The sequence below is a fragment of the Gastrolobium bilobum genome, unplaced genomic scaffold (genome assembly GCF_033153095.1).
Source record: "Gastrolobium bilobum isolate Gb01-03AN ecotype WA unplaced genomic scaffold, APGP_CSIRO_Gbil_v1 utg13284, whole genome shotgun sequence".
In the NCBI taxonomy this organism is placed as follows: Eukaryota; Viridiplantae; Streptophyta; class Magnoliopsida; order Fabales; family Fabaceae; genus Gastrolobium; species Gastrolobium bilobum.
In genome coordinates, this window is record NW_026896833.1 from 79,516 (window position 1) to 86,382 (window position 6,867).

Here is a 6,867-nt window from a genome sequence, read left to right on the forward strand (position 1 = left end):
GATGTGCAATTAGAGATTGATATATTTTTATAGGATTTAGATATCTTCTTTTAGGTATTTACGGGGGAAGTATTCAAATACCTTAGAGAATAGAGGATCATTCTGCATTTATAATGACGGCATAGTCAAATGATAGAATATATGTATAGTGACAGTTAAGAAAAATAGAAAAAGAAATCAAAAGTGTGTACCTGATTGATTTAATCATTTATTTATAAATAAGTTACTCGGCAAACACGTGAATTGTTGAGCCTCTTAAGAAAATTGAGAGTCCAATTTTTGATTCGTTATTGTCACACTATAATTAGTATAGCTAAAGAATATTTTCTTATTTTTCTACTTAGTTGTTAATCCTTTTTGGACCTTATAGAATGTGAGTTTTTATGTCAAGTCTATATTATTATAGTTTTTGTATTTTAAATGAATTCAGAAATATATATATATATATATATATATTTGTAAGTTATGTATAAATTTCAGCTAAAGCATAACAAATAAAGAGTTAAAAAGTAAAATAAAAATTTTCCAAACAAACGTTATAAATAATTTTGAGATAAATCCTCATTGATGTTTATCAATTTTTTAAGTATGTTTGACTTTAAAGAAAAATAAAGTTAAGAAGACAGAAGACGAAAAGTAAAAACGGAGATTTTTTTTAAAAAAAAATATAAAACAGAGAAAATCTGAATAAAGAATAAATTAATATCAAATTTAATGAACCAAAAAAAATATCAAAATTTATGTTCGGGGTGCACTTTAGAGTTGGTTTGGATTGCGTTTTAGTGGATGTGGTCGATACTCAATAACGTTGTGCCACGTTGGAGCTTTTAAAGATAAAGTGGGCCTACATTAATCCCTTAAGCGAGACATAACTGAGGCAAATGGCTAGGGTCGGCAAAACGGGCCAACCCAGCTCGACCCGGCCCAATTCGCATTTAACCCGTAAAAATCGGGTCGGGTTAGGGGTGACTTGAAAAAATAAATGAGTCAGAAAACCCAACCCAGCCCAACCCGAGCCGGGTTAGGGTTGACTCGCGGGTTGGCTCGATAATCAGCTCGCGGGTTGGCTCGGAAAAAAGCTCGCGGGTTGGCTCTAGGAGAAGGAAGAAGATTCTGAAGAAGAGAAAAAATTCTAAGTGTTGAGCGCTAAAACGTTCATCCAGAACGTTTTAGCGCCCTGCTACAGAAAGAAGCCAAAAGATGTTGGTCTGGAGCGCTAAAACGTCCATCCAGAACGTTTTAGCGCGCTGCTGCACGTCAAAGCCAGAAATATGCAGGTCTTCAGCGTTAAAACGTTAAAGCTCAAACGTTTTAGCGCCCTGATGCTGGAAAAGGATTCTGGTCTTCAGCGTTAAAAAGCTCAAACCAAACGTTTTATTTTTTTAATTTAAAAAAAATACCCAACCCGCGAGCTGGCCCGTTTAACCCGAGGGTTGACTCGTTTGGGTTAGGGTTGTATTAGGTCGGGTTGTATCGGGTTGGCAGCTCATTTAGGCCAATCCAACCCGACTTATTTAAGACGGGTTGGCTCGTTTTTGCAACCCTACAAATGGCAACCTACGATGCACCTTCAACACTTTAAGACATATTATAAACGCTCAAGAAATTGTTTAAAGGTTCCGTTACGTTTTTAGTTTAATTATTAGATTTGTTAGATTATGATTATTATTTTATTGAGTTTAATATAAATATTTGTGATATTTTATATTTTCACAAAATTGATAAGTATTGCAAATTTAAATTCATTTTTTGTTAAATTATTGAATATTGAATATAATATATATTATATAAATTAAAAATATTATTTAATATTGAATATAGTATATATTATATAAATTAAAAATATTATTTAATATCAAAATATCAGTGTTTTAAAACCCGGCTCGGACCGGCCGGGTCGACCCGGGACTCGATGACCTGGTGGGTTCCCCAGTCCGAGCGGGTAGTTAGACTGGTTATGTAGTCAGCCCGGATTGGAACGGTTGACCCGGCCGAAATTCAACGTCCCGGTTGACTCGGGTTAAACCGGTTTTTCTTTTTCTTTTTTTTTTTGAAAAAATTATTTTTTTGTTGATAAGAACTCTTGAATTATATCATATTGATGAATATGATTAAAAGTAAGGTGAAAATAATAAGGTATTTTAGATTAGTGTAGTTTGTTTATGTAATTTAGTTGCATCTTATAATGATCTCATGAAGTTAAATGGTGATAAACACTGATGGTCTCATGATCTCATCTCAACGGTCTAGAGCTAGAAGCTTAGAAGTATATAATATTTGCTATCATTGAAAACCAATTTATTTTTTGAAGCTCATAGATAGTTTTCTTATGTGAATTTTTATTAATATAAGTAATATTTTTATATTTTTAATATGTGAACAATAAAACCAGTTCAACTCGGTTGAACTAGTGACCCAGTACCTCGACCGGTTCGATGACCGGTCCGAGTTTTAAAACACTGCAAAATATGTTCTAATATGTCAAAATCTAATATATTTTTTTAAATTAACATGTCGGAGTATCATATTATATCTCATCTCATGTCCTATATCGATATCAGTGCATTATAGATGGTAACTCAAGTTACAATCAATTAGCATGCTCGTGCGTTTACCAAAAAAAAATTAGCATGCTCGTGCATTCAATTTGTTGCTGTTGAGATATATAAAAACATTAAAAAGCACTCACCCATCAGTTTAAGCTTTTGGGTTGAATTAGTTTTTTAATGGTATCAGAGCCTCGTGTCCCGGATTCGATCTTCACCGCCCCCACTTTCTTTCTAGTGGAATTCCTTTCTTTGCACATGTAGGTCCATCAGTTTAAGCGTTTGGGTTGAATTGGTTCTTTACAGTTGCGTTGAATGAAAAAGGGTAAATCTTAACCGAATATTTTAATCAAATTAAATCTTTTAAAATTATAATTAATCTAATCTTATCATGAATAAATCTGATATATATATATATATATATATATATATATATATAATAAAATTATAATTTAAAAAATAAAAGAACTAAGAGATGTTCCAAAATAAATTACATCAATTCTACATTGTATAAGTATAAAAAGGGGTCAAATACCTGTTTTTCCTATTTTTCACCATAAGGGAAATTCAAGCCATTTTATCGACATGAGTGTTCTATATCGAAAAAATTCCAAAAATTAAAAATATTATGGTGTTACCGAGAAAGTGTTAATTAATATTAAGAAATACTATTCATACTTATTTTAAATGCACTTGAATTTAAAGTCCTAAAAATGTAAAATTGAGTGGAAACAAAATATACTTTCAATATAACTCAATGGGTGTAGCTCAGTTAGCAATATAGAGTATAGACTGAGTTGAGTAGAGAAAGAACTTGTATCCAATGTTATTAAAATTGAGATCTTACCTAAGATCGGAAGGGTATAACAAGATCGTAAATCGTTGAATCGAGACGAATCATAAGATCTTATTTTTTATATAATTATAAAAAATATATTTATAAATACAAAATAATATTTAAACACCACAACTTCAATCATTAAAGATTAAAATTAGATTGAATTTTCTCCTTAGTAATAAAATAAAAGGGTCATAATAAAATAATAATAACATAATATATAAAATAATGCAAATGCCAAAACACAAAAGCGAGAAAATAAGAATAAATATATGGATTTCATATTTAATCGTACAGTGAATTGGGAAATAGTAACAGACTAACAAGGTATGTGTAATTATATATTAAATAAAAGGGTCATAAAATGATAACAATAAAACAATATAAAAAAAATCAAACATTTAGAAATAGACACATGGGTTTCATTTCACTGTACAAGGAACGTCATTCGAGGATAACAAAAAATCAAAATGGAACATCACCCAGGTAACAGAGCACAATAGGTATGCTCCTTAGGCTCACAGCCTCACACCACTGGGTTTCGCACCACAATACCAAAAGCATAGACTCGCAGTCACGGTCACTAGAGAAAAGAAAGCAATCGCAAATCTGAGTGGTCTCTTCAAGTCTTTGACAGTGTAAACGAAGTTTTTCGTTTTACACCATTACACCAGAAGCAAAGAGTAGCAGTCATTTTCACTAGAGAGAAGAAAGCAATCGCAAAATTTGAGTGCTCTCTTCAAGTTTTCGAGTATTTTTCAATTTTGGGTCATAGGTATTTTTAATTTTCCACATCAGAAGGCAAACAGGTTTGAAATTTTTTAAATTGTTCCAATGGTGATATCGCAGGATCCTATTGTCTTTACGCTCTTTCTCTTCGATCATGTGCGATCTTCATTCAGACTGGTTTTATATGCGATTCAAATCGGCCAGGGTGAGAAAATCTTAGGATCGTACGATCTTAAATTTTAACTCGTGATTTTAACAAGAGTGCTTGTATCCAATTCCCACCAAATATATATTTGAAGAGGGGTAATGAACTTTAAGTATGACTAAGTCTCTTGATTCAGAATTAAAAGAGTTGAAGTTTGTGAAAATACCTGGAGCTGACTGGCCTCAAACAAATAATTATGGTCGGTATAAAATATATATGTGTGTGTAGGCATGATATTATTACACTGGTGCGAGAATAAGAAGTTTTATATCAAATCTTGATCATTAATTTGCTTCCCTCTAACGGCTCAAATATATAATAAATTAGAACAATTAAATATGAATAGAATCAACAGCCAAGATTAAGTGTATAACTTTCACTAGTATAAAATGATCTTCGTGATCGTGACTATATATATATTGTAATAATATATATACCTCTTCAATACTAACATAAAAATGAGTTTATTTTCGAGAAAAGTATTTTTTGAAGATAAAATTAACTTATGTAATTTTAAAATAATGAAATTTTAGAATTTGAGAAAAAAGACAAAGTGATTTAAAAAATTTTGGAAAAATTTCAAATACCCCAATGTGGTTTACCTTTCAATCACTTACCCCCCCCCCCCCCCCCTCTTTATGCTTTTTTTTAATCATTTAGCTTCTTGTACTTTTTTTTCATCCAAGTTCCTTTAATAGCGTTAGAATTTCTAATCATTACGTCTATTACACCCTTCTTACAAAAGTATAATATCTATTCTACCCTTACTATATGTACTATGGTGCATGTAATTGGTTTTGTATCTCTAGTTGTTTATTGCATATATGATACTTCAAGGAGGTACAAAGCCTATATTATAAGATCAATTAGGGACTGCAATCTAGACCTTGATCTCAAAGTACTTGTCTGTGTCCACAATAAAGAAAATGTATATCCAATCATCAACCTTCTTTAAGCCTCCAACCCCAAAATGGCTACACCACTCTCAGTCTTTGTTCTACATCTCATGGAACTTTAAGGTAGGGCAGCTTCCATCCTCTCCAAAAACAAGAACACTAACAAATCATATTCTTATAAGGAGAGTTCCTCTCAACATATAAGCAATGTCTTTGATCAATTTCAGCTACATAAAAAAAGTGTGTCAAGTTGCAATTCTTTTTGTAATTGCACCATTTGCAAGCATGCATGATGACATATGCTACATGGCAATAGACATGAAATCTAACACGGTGATTATGCCATTCCATAAGCGATGGTCCATAAATGGAAATGTTGAGGTTTCCAATGCTTCAATTTATAGAAAATCAGGATTAGAATCTTTTCGCTTTTATTTTCTATTAATTAGTGGTTGATTTTTTTCCTTTAATAGGAATTTCAATATGGCTGATAACTCATAGCTGATTTATTCCTAACTAATTTTTTCCACTTATTTACTCTTGTATAAATACCCCTATCAGTGTAAATCAAATGTATCAATGTTAGAAAACCTTTCTTTTCATATTTCAATATGGTATCAAGAGCATGTTGGTCATAAGAAAGCTCAGCCACCTCAACCACCATCAAATCGCCGAAAAACTCAACCTCCAGCCATTGTTAAGCCTGTTGTCACCTCATACAAAGCCCCAACAGAAAAGTAAACCTACCAGTCACTGTAGAAGGCCAAAATTGGTCAAATCCCAGCCTGTCACCACCACCAACCACCATTTTTCTTCTACAAACAAATTTTTCGGGTGACCTTTCCGGCAAAAACAAGTAACATTGGAATCAGAAAGAGCCAATCTACAATATTGCAAAAGGCCCACAGGCATCTAAACCTTCACGTGCCTCCACGCGCCGGAAACAGTCTGGAAGCTGTTGTAACATGCACCCCACGCGCTTCCCTCTCTGACGCGTGTGATCCACGCGTCATGTAAGGATTCTCACCGTTAATTTAGGAAATTAATTAAATAAATATGAGAATTAGGAAATAATTCCATAATTGACCCTAATAATTATGATAAGGCTTAAATAATTATAGTAAGTGATTAAGAATGTTGAAAGTCGCTTTTCTGACGAAAAGTGCAGATACCGGTTCTGCTACTCGGTATAAATGCGTACCGATGAAGTATCCCGGAAAATTATAATAAGAGCATGAATATTCCTAAAATAATATGTAGGACTGTGATTTCAAGTTTCAAGTCAAAATAATGAGAATTAGTGCCAGAACTGACACTGGCTATGAAAAAGCGTGTACCAGAAAGGTGCTGCGAAAAATAAAATAAAAATATGAAAAATCTCAGAAAAATGAGTAGGTTCTGAATCTCAAGTTTGAGATTAAAACGATAAGCGTAGCTATTAGTGCTAATAATGTGTGGTTAATTAAGTGAGCTTATATAAGCCTAAGGGCACAAAACCCTAGGCCATATTGAGGCTGCCTACGTGAGGATTCTTTTGTGTTGATTCTCTTCAGCCATTTCTCCTCTCTTCTTGGAATCTTAAGACTTGCTTGAAAACCAACCAAGTCATCACCTTTTCATTGATTTCTCTCCATTAAACCTTGTAAACACTAA